Source organism: Triticum aestivum, chromosome 4B, assembly GCF_018294505.1.
Source record: "Triticum aestivum cultivar Chinese Spring chromosome 4B, IWGSC CS RefSeq v2.1, whole genome shotgun sequence".
Taxonomy (NCBI): domain Eukaryota; kingdom Viridiplantae; phylum Streptophyta; class Magnoliopsida; order Poales; family Poaceae; genus Triticum; species Triticum aestivum.
In genome coordinates this window covers 27,821,128-27,838,041 of record NC_057804.1, presented here as the reverse complement: position 1 = coordinate 27,838,041, position 16,914 = coordinate 27,821,128, and positions in this window count along the sequence as shown.

Here is a 16,914-nt window from a genome sequence, read left to right as displayed (position 1 = left end):
TGCAACACCGTTTTTGTGCCCGTCTACTATTTGCTACCTTGTTGTTATTATTTATTCAGATTATAAAAATATATTTCTACCATCCATATTACACTTTTATCACCATCAATTCGCCGAACTAGTACACCTATACAATTTGCCATTGTATTGGGTGTGTTGGGGACACAAGAGATTTCTTGTATTTGGTTGCAGGGTCGTTTGAGAGAGACCATCTTCATCCTATATCTCTCACGGATTGATAAACCTTAGGTCATCCACTTGAGGGAAAATTGCTACTGTCCTACAAAACTCTGTGCTTGGAGGCCCAACACGTGTCTACAAGAATAAAGTTACCTAGTAGACATCAATTATCATGAACAAGGAAATATAATAATAACCATTTTATTATTGCCTCTAGGGCATATTTCCAACAACCACACCTTAAGGCATGTATGAGGGCCCGGTGCGACGCTCCGGTGGCAGTGCCACCCCCAGGGCCCCCCGTCTCGCCTAACCCTGGAGCATTTGACCATGAGATCTAACCCTTTGACTTTCCTCGGACGGACTTTGACTAGTGGACCTCTCCACTCGGTTGTGGTAGGTCAGCCCACAGGAACACTTGGGAGCAACATCCGGGCTAAACCCACAGCAAGATCCCCTCCATGTAGACCCGACGCGGTCATTTCCCCCATCCAGGTGTCGGCGGTGGCGCCGTCTGTGAGGGGTGGGGAGCACACCCTGGAGACGTGTGCTGCCTCTTCAGACATGCCACCACACCTTAAAGCATGTATGAGGGTCCGGTGCGACGCTCCGGTGGCATTGCTACCCCCCCTCCCCCGACGCGTCGGCCCGCCTAACCCTGGAGCATTTGGCCACGAGATCTAACACTTTGCCTTTTCCTAGACGAGCTTTGACCAGTGGACCACTCCACCCCGTTGTGGTAGGTCTACCCATAGGAACACTTGGGGAGCAACTTCTAGGCCGAACCCACAGCAAGATCCCCTGCGTGTAGACCCGATGCGGCCGTTTCCCTCCTACAGGCGCCGGCGGTGCCGCCGTCCGTGAGGGTGGCCACACGCCGGAGACGCGTGCTGCCTCTTCAGACATGCAACCACACCTTAAGGCATGTATGAGGGCCTGGTGCGATGCTCGGGTGGCATTGCTACCCCCAGGCCCTCGTCCCGCCTAACTCTGGAGTGTTTGACCACGAGATCTAACCCATTGAATTTCTCCGGACGGGCTTTGACTAGTGGACATCTCCACCTGGTTGTGGTTGGTCGGCCCATAGGAACACTTGGGAGCAACGTCTGGGCCAAACCCACAGCAAGATCCCCTTCGTGTAGACCCGACACAGTCGTTTCCCCCCTCCAGGTGCCGGCGACGGCGCCATCCATGAAGGAGGCACACGTCGGAGACGTGTGCTGCCTCTTCAGACATGCCACCACACCTTAAGGCATGTATGAGGGCTCGGTGCGATGCTACGGTGGCATTGCTACCCTCCTAGGGCTCCCGTCCCGCCTAACCCTGGAGCGCTTAACCACGAGATCTAACCCTTTGACTTTTCCCGGACGGGCTTTGACTAGTGGACCTCTCCACCCGGTTGTGGTAGGTTAGCCCATAGGAACACTTGGGAGCAACGTCCCCTCCGTATAGACCCGACGTGGCCGTTTCCCCCCTCCAGGTGTCGGCGGCGGCGCCATCTGTGAGGGGGGCACACCCCAGACGTGAGGGGGTCACACTCCGGAAACGCGTGGCGGGCGTTTGCAACCGCCACAACACTTCTGTCGACATAGTTGTTTTTGATTTTAATAAAGTATAAGGACCTATATTGAAAAGAACATGAGGTCACATTATTAACATACTCAAAAAAATACAAACTACATATATATTCATAATCTATGGAAAAAATTTCACCAAATCGGTAAATAATGTATGTATGTTTATATTTACATATGCTACATTTAAGTTAATCAAATAATAATACATAAAAAACTTTAAAAAATACATACAAAAACTAAAAAAATACATAACTATGCCGATGGCACAGCCGTCGGCATAGCTGCGACCAGGGTAGCTGAGAGGCGCACCTCAGATCGATGACGTGGCAGGCGCCTCGGATCGATGACGTGGACTCGAGCTATGCCACCGGCCGCCGTGTCTACTGTCGGCATAGAGCTGACGGCGTGCACCGCCGGTCACACGCCGGGTCGTCGGCCCCACCTCTATGCCGACGGTCCACCTATGCTGATGGCTGCCGTAGGCGTACTTAGAGCTATGCCGACGGCTTTTCTGTGGTGACAGTGCCCGTCGGCATACCTGGGGATAGCCCGACGGCTTGGGTACGCCGACAGCCTGACCTTGGTTGTCGGCATAGCTCAGAGTAGGCCAACGGGGGCCGTCGGCATAGGTTTGTCCGTTGGGGTAGAGGCCTGTTCCTGGTTCGCGAGAGCCATGTCCGCTCTCGCTTGCTCAGAGTTCAGTAGTGTTTGCCTTTTTTATGTGAATGGATTTATTTGCCTTGTTCTTGTTAATAATGCTTACTTGATTTCTACTCCCTCATACATGCTTCTAATGTAGAGGTTTAATGCAGCACACAACAATGTTTGGCATACCTTGAACTTGTGCGCCCAAATCTTGTTTCTAGTGCATGATAGCATCAAATGGTTGCTTCGTGCCGGGCATGATTCCTACTTTGATTTCTCATATATGCTTCTATCATAATTATTCTTGCTACAACCATTGCGAAAATTTGATATGGCTCGTACTACCATTGGGTTCGGGTTTGTTATGTCTTTGTGTAGTGGGATCGCCAACTCATCAACGAATATCTCCTTTGGCATGAACAAGATACAAATATGCTTCCTATTAAGATAAATTGTGTTGAGATATCACTCTTTTCATGCTTCCTACTAATGGCCTTCCAAAAATAATACTACATATGCTTCTTCGCTTTAGAAAGTTTGCTTCCATAATTCAACCATTTTTTGGTGAATTTTCACTGATCTTTGCTAATGTCTAAAATTTATAGATGTCAGTGCAGCAGTGATAATGGAAGCAATTCATCCATGTTTCAGTTGGTGTTATCGCGGTGGGCTTCCATAGTCTTGCTAGTTTGTGATGTACGTCCTCAACATCATCGCCGAGGTGTGCTTCGATGGTTGCACTCTTGTGCCATTATCGTTAATGTGGACCACCAGGCATGATGATTGTGAGAGAGAAAAACTTGGACCATCTGGTTAGTGGAAGGATACGCGACCACTCTCGGTGGGGTTTGTATTGTGTCAGTGGGGTTCGAAGCAACTTCTTTGAAAGCAAATTTGAAAATATTTTGGAGCAAATTGTATTTTCTTCGGAAGCAAGTTCTACTTTTTTTAATGCATTGTATGATGGAAATAATTTTTATTTTGTTGGAGTCACAATTGTCGATATACATTCAAAACAATTCTCTAGATGCATGAAACATATTCATTTCTGCTCATACAATACACTGGACAACTTCTAACTACAAGACTAAAACTGTCTCAAACAATTGTAACAAGACCGAAGCAATCTCCAGTTTACATTAAAATTCCTCTTCCGATGTTTAGCCTGAGACATGCTACTGCTTTTGTAACTTCCGTGCAGGAAAACGGTCGTGTGTAAGGCTTGGGTGTATGATGCCGTTTGGCCTCTTTTTCTTTGATGTAGTTTTCTCTTTACTTTCTTTGTTTGATGCTTGTAAAACTGAGGGTGGTTTCTTTAATGGAAATCGACGAGGGAGGCTCGTTGCTTCAAAAAAGAAATCTCCAGTTTCATGCAAACTCTAACCGTACGGAAACAAATTGATCGAGACAATACGGAAGCAATTTTGATCGATATTAATAAAAGGAAACAGTCCAAAACAATAAAGATTCAAAAAAAACTAACGCCCACGCGTGTGGCATCTTGCACATCGTTCACACGCTTTCATCATCACTCATTTTTGCACGTATGAACAGATGACATCAGCAGGAATCTTTTTGGTTTCGGCTTAAAAATGTTTTAAGTCTGAATTAAAAAATCGCACTAAAAATCCGTTTTCACCATTAAATCCGTCTCGACGAGATCTTTAAAACTAGACATCATGTTGATATGTTTCGACGGATTTTTTTTTTGCCCAAAAGTTATCATGATGTTTACACTGTAGTTGACATAGTGCTTAAACTAAAGTTGCCATGTGGCAATTTTAGTTTGTAGAGCATGACAATTTTAGTTTTTTTATGATGGCAATTCCAGTACTTTGACCATGAAAATTATTTTTTGTATGAACCATGGCAATTTTAAGTGCATGTATCATGTCAATTTAGTTTATGGTTCATGGCAAGTCTAGTTTATTAATTCCCCGTTTTATAATATGTCAAAATTTACTTTTAAATGTAGAAGAAAATAACTGAAACATATCATGGCAACTTCAGTGTAAACATCATGTCAATTCATGTGCAATAGACATAGCAACTTTTAACCCAAAAAAAATTTGTCGAAATATGTTGATATGGGATCTAGAAGATCTCGTCGTGAGAGATTTAATGATGAAAATGGATCTTCAATCGGATTTTCCATTTAAGAGATAAAACATTTTAAAAACTGAAAATATAAAAAGATTCTCACATGCATGTATGCGATGACGTGACGCAGCCTGTGTGTTTTAGGGTGTGTGAGCGGTTTGGCTCACGCCACACATATGGGCGTTAGCTTGTCCTAAAGATTGAGCTTTGATGTAAAAAAAATTAAGCTTTGAAAGCAAACCAAATTGAAACCGGAAGCAAAGACCGTCGCGGTTGAAAACAAAGTAGGAAACAAACAAAAATAATTCTTAGATTGGAACCTTCGTACGACCCAAATAATTTTTAGGAAGCAATGATCCTGTTTGGAAGCAATTTTTAGGAAGCAAGGGTCCTTATGATTGGAGACAAAGAAAATATCTTTAAATAACCATGCCTTGATTTCAGGAAAAAATTGTTAGGAAAGAAATTAACTGCCAAATCTGCATGCAAACTGACTCACACGGGGAAGTTTGCTGGTGGATCGGACGATGTGCAGGCTTCCTATCCAGCGGCCACGGACTAGTCTGATACTATCAAGCAAAACGGATTGGCTAAATCACATCTAGATAAAATTTAGCTATTTCATATCTAAGTCCACAGTCATTAGATCAATTTGCTGAGATTTGTGCAACTAACGTAATCGTTGTCCATCCTGCGCGCGTCAATGTGCTGCCCGTTCGTGCTGGCTTGTTTTTTCTTTCTCTGAGTGGAACGTGTTGGTCTGTTTTTTTAACATCAGTACATACATAAGTGCTCATATACACACGCATACACTCACCCCTGTGAACACGCACACGCACACCCTACCCCTATGAGCGCCTCCGAAAGACTGAGCCAGCGTATCATCTTAAGATTTACGAATGCGGGTGTACGCGAGTGCTCTTCCACTTCCGTGTCAAGGCCTCTTGTGCTTGTACATTTGTGGGCCATTGTTCCTTAGTCTGAGAGCTGCCCTAGTGCGTTTTTGCCTTTTTTATCATCTGCACACTGTCTTCAGATCTCTTTTCAAGTGTACGCCGTCAAATTTGTTTTTCCTTTGAAACTTGTTTTTTGACATTGTTTTTTCACCCGCAAAGAAAAACATTGTTTGTTTTTTTGAGGGTTTTTTTCCTCAGATAAATTATCAATCTATTCATCAATAATGGCAGTATGGAAAACACTATAGATAATAAAAATTACAACCAGATTCATGTACCACCTACCGATGACTATGAGCACTGGAACGAGCTGAAGTCACGCCGTTGTCATCGCCCCTCCCTCATCGGAGCCGGACAAACCTTGTTGTTTTGAGCTTGTTTACCACATACACTATGTGGTTTTGAAACTTGTTTCTGAATACACCAAAAATAACACATTGTACATTTACGGCGAGATATTGCAATGTTTTATCCAAATCATTGTCATTTACGATCTTGTTGTTGTAATTTTTGCATAAACTCGTAATTTCACATCGATGTATTCTTGTGATGCCTTTTCTTTTTTTTTTGCCCACTTGTTGGTTGTTCGCGTCGTACGTATGTGTTTTTTGTCAAATTTTGTTATTGCGCTCTTATGGCTCAGTTTATCTGATCCGCGTTGTTGAAGTGGAAGAGACATGCTATGTCGCTTGTAGCTGCCTATTTCTTTTTTTCTTTTAAGTTTGATGTCAAGTGACATGCTCTAACTTGCCCTTGACGCATAACTGGGCCCAACCTATTTTTGTCTCAGCTGCAAGTCTACCATCAACTCGCTGCTAAGGGGAGTGGGCGTGTTTGTAGGGGGTCCAGTTGCAAGTTAACCGTGGACTCGCAACTGGGGCCAGTGTCTATTTTTTGTAGGCTGCCTAGTTGCATGTCAACTATCGACCCGCAACTAGGGAGACTGTGTGTTTTTGTAGGGGCCTCAATTGCAAGTCTACCATCAACTCACAACTAGCACTAGTAGAAAAGGGGGCAAAGGTCTAGGACGGGTTAGCCCATTAGTCCCGGTTCAGTCAAGAACCGGGACCCATGGGGGCATTGGACCCCGTTTGTGAGCCCCGGGGGCCGGCCGGGCCACGTGAGCCATTGGTCCCGGTTCGTCTGGATCTTTTGGTCCCGGTTGGTGGGACGAACCGGGACCAATGGGCCTCGCTCCTGGCCCACCACCATTGGTCCCGGTTGGTGGCTCGAACCGAGACCAAAGGTTGCCCTTTAGTCCAGGTTCATGCCACCAACCGGGACCAATGAGGTGCCTATATATACCCCCTCGCGTAAGAGCAGAGCACACTGCTCTGTTTTTTCTGGCAGCCGAGGGGAGAGGGCTTGGTGGTGCTCTAGCTCACCTCCTATGCACACAAGGTGTACGATGGAATGCCCGAGCCACACTACTTAAGCTCTCTCCTCTCCAAGCTCGACCTCCAAACTCCATTTTCCTCAATATTTGTCTAGGTTTAGCGGTCCGTCACGCCCTGTCCCCGTCTTCACCGCCGTCGATCACCCGCGCCGATCTCATCGCCGGCACCACCGTGGTGAGCCTCTTGTTCTTATCTTCTTCCTGAAAGGAAAAATATTCTTACTTCTATGTTTAGATAGATACTTGTATTATTTTCTTACTTTTATTATTGCATCTTATATAGTGTGATGGTTTTGGTATCCGCCCCCGTCGGCCCTCGTCCTGTCTATGATTCGGATGTGGTATATATTATCTTTTCATAACTATTGGTTCATTTATTGTTTATGAAAATTATGCCGACCAACGTGACATAGATTTTATTTATCTAGGAGGTTGTTGAACCGGAAATTCCAACCGACCCTATTGTCGAGAGGTTAAATTTAGTTGAAGAAGAAAACAATTTCTTGAAGGAAAAAATAAGAAAAAATGAGGAGGAGAAGATGATATTGGAGTTGCATGTTGCGGATATCGTCGATGATCACAAGATCAAGATGGATGCAATGTGCTTGAAGATTAGAAAGATTAAAAAATATGCCACTCATACCGAGGCTTGGTATCATTATGCCGTTGGATCAGTTGTAACCTTGGTTGCGATTATGATCGCATTTGTTTTCGCATTGAAATGTTTTACATAGTTTCAATGTATGGTTTAATTAATTTAGTTGCTCTGCAGAGCTTTATGTTGTTAGATGAGAACTATGTATGTACTTTGGTTTTAATGTGATGATGAACTTCTATTAATTTGGTCACTTAATTATCTATTCATGATGTTCTGTTATGATTTTTGACACACTTAATTATATATAATGCACGCAGATGAACCGGCAATGGATGTATGGTGACAGACACACCTCCAAGTACATTAAGGGTGTGCATGATTTTCTCGAAGTGGCTGAGGCAAACAAGCAGAATGGTTTTATGTGTTGTCCATGCCCTATATGTGGGAATACGAAGTCTTACTCTGACCAGAAAATCCTTCACACCCACCTGCTTTACAAGGGTTTCATGCCACACTATAATGTTTGGACGAGGCACGGAGAAATAGGGGTTATGATGGAAGACGGCGAAGAAGAAGAGTACGATGACAACTATGTGCCCCTGAATACGGTGATGCTACTGAACATCAAGAGGAACAGACGATGTGCACGATGATGCTGCAACGGGCGAAGCTGCTGAAGATCAAGAGGAACCAGACGATGTGCCCGATGATGATGACCTCCGTCGGTTCATTGTCGATGCAAGGACGCAATGCGAAAGTCAAAAGGAGAAGCTGAAGTTCGATCGCATGTTAGAGGATCACAAAAAAGGGTTGTACCCCAATTGCGAAGATGGCAACACAAAGCTCAGTACCCTACTAGAATTGCTGTAGTGGAAGGCAGAGAATGATGTGCCTAACAAAGGATTTGAGAAGCTACTGAAAATATTGAAGAACGAGCTTCCAAAGGATAACGAATTGCCCGACAGTACATACGCAGCAAAGAAGGTCGTATGCCCTCTAGGATTGGAGGTGCAAAAGATACATGCATACCCTAATGACTGCATCCTCTACCGCGGTGCGTACAAGGATCTGAACGCATGCCCGGTATGCGGTGCATTACGGTATAAGATCAGACGAGATGACCCTGATGATGTTGACGGCGAGCCCCCCCAGGAAGAGGGTTCCTGCGAAGGTGATGTGGTATGCTCCTATAATACCACGGTTGAAACGTCTATTCAGAAACGGAGAGCATGCCAAGTTGATGCGATGGCACAGTGAGGACCGTAAGAAAGACGGGAAGGTGAGAGCACCCGCTGACGGGTCGCAGTGGAGAAAAGTCGAGAGAGAGTACTGGGCTGAGTTTGCACGTGACCTAAGAAACGTATGGTTTGGTTTAAGCGCGGATGGCATTAATCCTTTCGGGGAGCAGAGCAGCAATCACAACACCTGGCCCGTGACTCTATGTATGTATAACCTTCCTCCTTGGATGAGCATGAAGCGGAAGTTCATTATGATGCCAGTTCTCATCCAAGGCCCTAAGCAACCCGGCAACGACATTGATGTGTAACTAAGGCCATTAGTTGAAGAACTTTTACAACTGTGGAATGGAAACGGTGTACGTATGTGGGATGAGCACAAACAGGAGGAATTTGACCTAAAGGCGTTGCTATTTGTGACCATCAACGATTGTTTCGCTCTAAGTAACCTTTCAGGACAGACAAACAAGGGATACCACGCATGCACGCACTGTTTACTTGACATCGAAAGTATATACCTGGAAAGTGATGTCTACTACACAACCTTCTTCTTGTAGACGTTGTTGGGCCTGGAAGTGCACAGTTTTGTAGGACAGTAGCAAATTTCCCTCAAGTGGATGACCTAAGGTTTATCAATCCGTAACAGGCGTAGGATGAAGATGGTCTCTCTCAAACAACCGTACAACCAAATAACAAAGAGTCTCTTGTGTCCCCAACACACCCAATACAATGGCAAATTGTATAGGTGCACTAGTTCGGCAAAGAGATAGTGATACAAGTGCAAAGTAGATAGTAGATAAAGGTAATTGTAATCTGAAATTATAAAAACAGCAATGTAACAAGTGGTAAAAGTGAGCGTAAATGGTATTGCAATGATAGGAAACAAGGCCTAGGGTTCATACTTTCACTAGTGCAAGTTCTCTCAACAATAATATCATAGATAGATCATATAACAAGCCCTCAACATGCAACAAAGAGTCATGCACTTGTTGCAAAAATTTAGAAGTCATCAAAAATCAAGTACTACGCGCATGCTCCTAGGGGGATAGATTGGTAGGAAAATACCATCGCTCGTCCCCGACTGCCACTCATAAGGAAGACAATCAATAAATAAAATTGTGCTCCGACTTCATCACAAAGCGGTTCACCATACGTGCATGCTACGGGAATCACAAACTTCAACAAAAGCATTCTTTAAATTCATAATCACCCCAACTAGCATTGCTTTGATATTATCACTTCCATATCTCAAAACAATTATCTAGCATCAAACTTATCTTAGTATTCAACGCACTCAAAAGAAAGTTTCACATATCTTGAATACCAAGTATATATATTAACATTAAGCAAATTACCATGCTATTAACGACTCTCAAAATAATCTAAGTGAAGCATGAGAGTTCAATAGTTTCTTTAAAACAAATCCACCACCGTGCTCTAAAAGATATAAGTGAAGCACTAGAGCAAAAATTATCAAGCTCAAAAGATATAACTGAAGCACATAGAGTATTCTAGCAAATTCCAATTTGTGTATGGATCTCTATCATTAAAGAATTCCAGATCTTGATACTTATTCAAACAGCAAGCAAAGCTAAATAAAACTACAATGAAAGGATAGCACAACTCATGTGAAGAAGCAAAAACTTAGGCTCAACCAATACTAACCGATAGTTGTTGAAGAAGAAAGGTGGGATGCCTACCGGGGCATCCCCAAGCTTAGATGCTTGAGACTTCTTGAAATATTATCTTGGGGTGCCTTGTGCATCCCCAAGCTTGAGCTTTTGTGTCTCCTTAATTCCTTTCATGTCACGGTTTCTCTTTTTATCAAAAGCTTCATTCACAACAAACTCAACAAGAACTTGTGAGATAGGTTAGTATAAACTAATGCAAAACCATATCATATTCTACTGTAACAAATCACTAACATTATTATTCAACATTGAATACTAAATGCCTCTGAATATTTAATACTCCTATCCTCAAATAGAATCATTAAACAAGCAAACATATGCAAACAATGCAACCATAACAGCAATCTGCCAAAATAGTACAGTTTGTAAAGAATGCAAGGGTATCAATACTTCCCTGACTCCAAAAATTATGAACTAAAATTACCACTCTAATAAATTTATCAGAGATTAATATGCAAAAAGATTCAACGTTATAACATTTTCTGACTTTTCTGAGGAATTTTTGCAACAGCGGTAAACTTTCTGTTTTCAAACAGCAACATGTATACTTGCAAAATAAGCATGGTAAAGGCTATCCTTGACTTTTTATTGAAACTAAAGATGCAAAACATTATTCTAACTAACAGCAAGCAAAAACTAACAAAATAAAATGATGCTCCAAGCAAAACACATATCATGTGGTGAATAAAAATATAGCTCCAAGTAGAGTTACCGATAGACGAAGACGAAAGAGGGGATGCCTTCCGGGGCATCCCCAAGCTTAGTTGTTTGGTTGTACTTGAATATTACCTTGGGGTGCCTTGGGAATCCCCAAGCTTAGGCTATTGCCACTCCTTATTCCATAGTCCATCGAATCTTTACCCAAAACTTGAAAACTTCAACCACACAAAACTCAACACAAAACTCGTAAGCTCCGTTAGTATAAGAAAATAAAACCACCACTTAGGTACTATAATGAACTCATTCTAAATTAATATTGGTATAATATCTACTGTATTCCAACTTCTCTATGGTTCATACCACTTAATAATAGCCATAGATGCATCAAAATAAGCAAACAACACAATGAAAACAGAATCTGTCAAAAACAGAAAAGTCTGTAGTAATCTGTATCAAACGTATACCTCTGGAACCCCAAAAATTATGAAATAAATTGCTGGACCTGAGTAATTTGTCTATTAATCATCTTCAAAAAGAATCAACCTAAAAGCACTCCCCAGTAAAAAATGGCAGCTAATATCGTGAGCGCTAAAGTTTCTGTTTTCTACAGCAAGATCATATAAACTTCACCCAAGTCTTCCCAAAGGTTCTACTTGGCACTTTATTGAAACAAAAGCTATAAAACATGATTACTACAGTAGCATAATCATGTGAACACACAACAACAGTAAGGGTAAATATTGGGTTGTCTCCCAACAAGCGCTTTTCTTTAATGCCTTTCTAGCTAGGCATGATGATGACAATGAAGCTCACATAAAAGATACGAATTGAAACATAACGGGAGCATCATGAAGCATATGACTAGCACATTTAAGCCTAACCCACTTCCTATGCATAGGGATTTTGTGAGCAAACAACTTATGGGAACAATAGTCAACTAGCATAGGAAGGTAACACAAGCATAGCTTCAAAAATTTAAGCACATAGAGAGGAAACTTGACATTATTGCAATTCCTACAAGCATATGTTCCTCTCTCATAATAATTTTCAGTAGCATCATGAATGAATTCAACATTATAACCAGCACCTAAAGCATTATTTTCATGATCTACAAGCATAGAAAATTTACTATTCTCAATATAAGCAAATTTCTTCTCATGAATAGTAGTGGGAGCAAACTCAACAAAATAACTATCATGTGATTGAAAATTAAGATCAAGATGACACGTTTCATGATTATAATTATTCTTTAAAGCATACGTGTCATCACAATAATCATCATAGATAGGAGGCATGCTTTCATCGTAGTAAATTTGCTCATCAAAGCTTGGGGGACAAAAAATATCATCTCCATCAAACATAGCTTCCCCAAGCTTGTGGCTTTGCATATCATTAGCGTCATGGATATTCAAGGAATTCATACTAACAACATTGCAATCATGCTCATCATTCAAAGATTTAGTACCAAACATTCTATAGATTTCTTCTTCTAGCACTTGAGCATAATTTTCCTTTCCATCATACTCACGAAAGATATTAAAAAGACGAAGCGTATGAGATAAACTTAACTCCATTTTTTGTAGTTTTCTTTTATAAACTAAACTAGTGCTAAAACAAGAAACAAAAAGATTCGATTGCAATATCTAAAGATATACCTTCAAGCGCTAACCTCCCCGGCAACAGCGCCAGAAAAGAGCTTGATGTCTACTACACAACCTTCTTCTTGTAGACGTTGTTGGGCCTGCAAGTGCACAGGTTTGTAGGATAGTAGCAAATTTCCCTCAAGTGGATGACCTCAGGTTTATCAATCCGTAGGAGGCGTAGGATGAATATGGTCTCTCTCAAACAACCCTGCAACCAAATAACAAAGAGTCTCTTGTCTCCCTAACACACCCAATACAATGGCAAATTGTATAGGTGCACTAGTTCGGCGAAGAGATGGTGATACAAGTGCAAAATAGATAGTAGATAAAGGTAATTGTAATCTGAAATTGTAAAAACAGCAAGGTAACAAGTGGTACAAGTGAGCGTAAACGGTATTGCAATGATAGGAAACAAGGCCTAGGGTTCATACTTTCACTAGTGCAAGTTCTCTCAACAATAATAACATAGATAGATCATATAACAAGCCCTCAACATGCAACAAAGAGTCACTCCAAAGCCACTAATAGCGGAGAACAAACGTAGAGATTATGGTAGGGTACGAAACCACCTCAAAGTTATTCTTTCGGATAGATCTATAAAAGAGTTCGTACTAGAATAACACCTTAAGACACAAAACAACCAAAACCCTAATGTCACCTAGATACTCCATTGTCACCTCAAGTATCCATGGGCATGATTATACGATATGCGTCACACAATCTCAGATTCATCCAACCAACATAAAAGTACTTCAAAGAGTGCCCCAAAGCTACTACCGGAGAGTCAAGAACGTGTGCCAACCCCTATGCATAGGTTCCCAATGTCACGAAACCCGCAAGTTGATCACCAAAACATACATCAAGTGGCACATGATATCCCATTGTCGCCACAGATAATCACGGCAAGACATACATCAAGTGTTCTCATAAAGACTCAATCCGATAAGATAACTTCAAAGGGGAAACTCAATTCATCACAAGAGAGTAGAGGGGGAGAAACATCGTAAGATCCAACTACAATAGCTAAGCTCGGGATACATCAAGATCGTGCCATAGAGGGAACACGAGAGAGAACGCGCGAGAGAGAGATCAAACACATAGCTACTGGTACATACCCTCAGCCCCGAGGGTGAACTACTTGCTCCTCGTCATGGATAGCGCCGGGATGATGAAGATGGCCTCCGGTCATGGGATCCCCCTTCGGCAGGGTGCCGGAACAGGGTCCCGGTTGTTTTTTGGTGGCTGCATAGGCTTGCGGCGGCGGAACTCCCGATCTAGGTTCTGTTCTAGAAGTTTTAGGGTACAAGAGTATATATGGGTGCAGGGGGTACATCGGAGGAGCTACGGGGGCCCCACGAGGCAGAGGCGCGCCCAGGGGGGAGCCCCCCACCCTCGTGGGGAGCCCGTATCTCCCCTGACATGCACTCCAAGTTCCCTGGGTTGCTTTCCTTCCAAAAATAACTTCTCCAGTTGATTTCGTTCCGTTTTGACTCCGTCTGATATTCCTTTTCCTCGAAACACTGAAATAGGCATAAAACAGCAAATCTGGGCTGGGCCTCCGGTTAATAGGTTAGTCCCAAAAATAATATAAAAGTGGATAATAAAGCCCAATATTGCCTAAAACAGAAGATAAAGTAGCATGGAGCAATCAAAAATTATAGATACGTTGGAGACGTATCAGGAAGCTGCAGGAAGAATGTGTACTTGGGCCATCATCGATTTCTTCCGACCAACCATCAATGTTGAAAGAAAGGCAAGCATTTCAAAGGCAAGGCAGATCACCGGAAGAAGCCCACCATGTGTACCGGTGATCACGTACTTGTTATGGTCAATGATTTACACGTAAACTTTGCAAAGGGTCCCGGCGGACTAGCTGTTCCAAGTGACGCTGGGGGACACGCACCCATGTGGAAGAAGAAATCTATATTTTGGGACCTACCCTACTGGAAAGACCTTGAGGTCCACTCTTCGCTCGACGTGATGCACATGATGAAGAACCTTTGCGTGAACCTGCTAGGCTTCTTGGGCGTGTATGGGAAGACAAAAGATACACCTGAGGCACGGGAGGGCCTGCAGCGTTTGCACAAAAAAGACGTCATGCCTCCGAAGCAGTATGAAGGTCCTGCCAGCCACGCTCTTACCAAAGAAGAGAAGGAAATATTCTTTGAATGCATGCTTAGTATGAAGGTTCCAACTGGCTTCTCGTCGAATATAAAGGGAATAATAAATATGGCAGAGAAAAAGTTTCGGAACCTAAAATCTCATGACTGCCACATGATTATGACGCAACTGCTTCGGGTTGCATTGAGGGGGCTTCTACCGGAAAACATCCGACTAGCCATTGTGAAGCTATGTGCATTCCTCAATGCAATCTCTCAAAAGGTGATCGATCCAGAAATCGTACCAAGGCTAAGGAGTGATGTGGCGCAATGTCCTGTCAGTTTCGAGCTGGTGTTCCCACCATCCTTCTTCAATATCATGACACACGTCCTAGTTCATCTAGTCGACGAGATTGTCATTCTGGGGCCCGTATTTCTACACAATATGTTCCCCTTTGAGAGGTTCATGGGAGTCCTAAAGAAATATGTCCGTAACCGTGCTAGGCCAGAAGGAAGCATCTCCATGGGCCATCAAACAGAGGATGTCATCGGGTTTTGTGTTGACTTCATTCCTGGCCTTAAGAAGATAGGTCTCCCTAAATTGCAGTATGAGGGGAGACTGACTAGAAAAGGCACGCTTGGAAGGGACTCAATAATATGCAGGGACGGATATTCTTGGTCTCAAGCACACTGCACAGTTCTACAAAACTCTACCTTGGTGGCCCCTTATGTCGATGAACACAAGAACAGTCTGCGCTCCGAACACCCAGAGCAGTGCGACGACTGGATTACATGTGAACACATCAGGACTTTCAGCAGTTGGTTGGAAACATGTCTTAGAGGTGACAACACTGTTTGTGATGAGCTGTACTTGTTATCCAGGGGACCATCTTCGACTGTTACGATTTGGAAAGGATACGAGATAAATGGGAATACATTTTACACGATTGACCAAGATCAAAAGAGCACCAACCAGAACAGCAGTGTCCGCTTTGATGCAGCCACCGAGAGGGGAAAGGACACATATTATGGTTACATAGTGGACATATGGGAACTTGACTATGGACATGATTTTAAGGTCCCTTTGTTTAAGTGCAAATGGGTCAATCTGTCAGGAGGCGGGGTACAGGTAGACCCACAGTATGGAATGACAATAGTGGATCTGAAAAATCTTGGGTACACTGACGAACCATTCGTCCTAGCCAATGATGTGGCACAGGTTATCTATGTGAAGGACATGACTACCAGACCAAGAAAAAGAAAAGATAAGGAAGCGAATACATCATACGATGAGCCAAAGCGCCACATAGTTCTTCCAGGAAAAAGGGACATCGTGGGAGTGGAGGGCAAGACAGACATGTCTGAAGATTATGAAAAGTTTCATGAAATTCCTCCCTTCAAAGTCAAGGCTGACCCCAGCATCCTGATAAACGATGAAGATTATCCATGGTTACGGCGCAATAAGCAAATGACACAAGCTAAGAAAAAGTGAAGACTTTCTCCCGCAACTATTATCATGATGCCATGCCAACTTTGTAACAGACGAGTATGATACCATTGTCTGTTTTGTACATGCACATGCTATGTGGGTGAAATTATGATACCATGCCAACTATCAACTTTTTCAGAGTTCATTTGAAATGCTTTAATGTCTTATGGTTCGGCCCTCGTAATACCATTAATCCCGGTTCGCTCCTTGTCAACTATGTTCTCACCAAGAACACTCTCAAGAGGGCAGCCACGTGGGCCATTGGTCTCGGTTCGTCTCGACCTTTTGGTCCCTGTTCCATGCACGAACCGGGACCAATGCGCCTCGCCCCTGGCCCATGACCATTAGTCTCAGTTTGTGCCACAAACCGGGACTAAAGGGTTGGTCCTCGTTGCCCTCAGAGTTTAGTCCCACCTCAGAGTTTGCTCTGAAATTCATAGAAATTTATTATGAATTCAGGTTGAATTTTCTCTATAGGCACATCTATGTTCATTTTTTTAGTAAAGTTAATCACAAACTTGTGATTCACACAAATTTCAAAGAATTCAAATTTTAACTATTCCAATTTGAAAACTAATGGCACTAACAGAAAGTTTATAATTTTGCTGACCTAAAAGCAAATAGAACTAAAAATAAAGCAAAAAA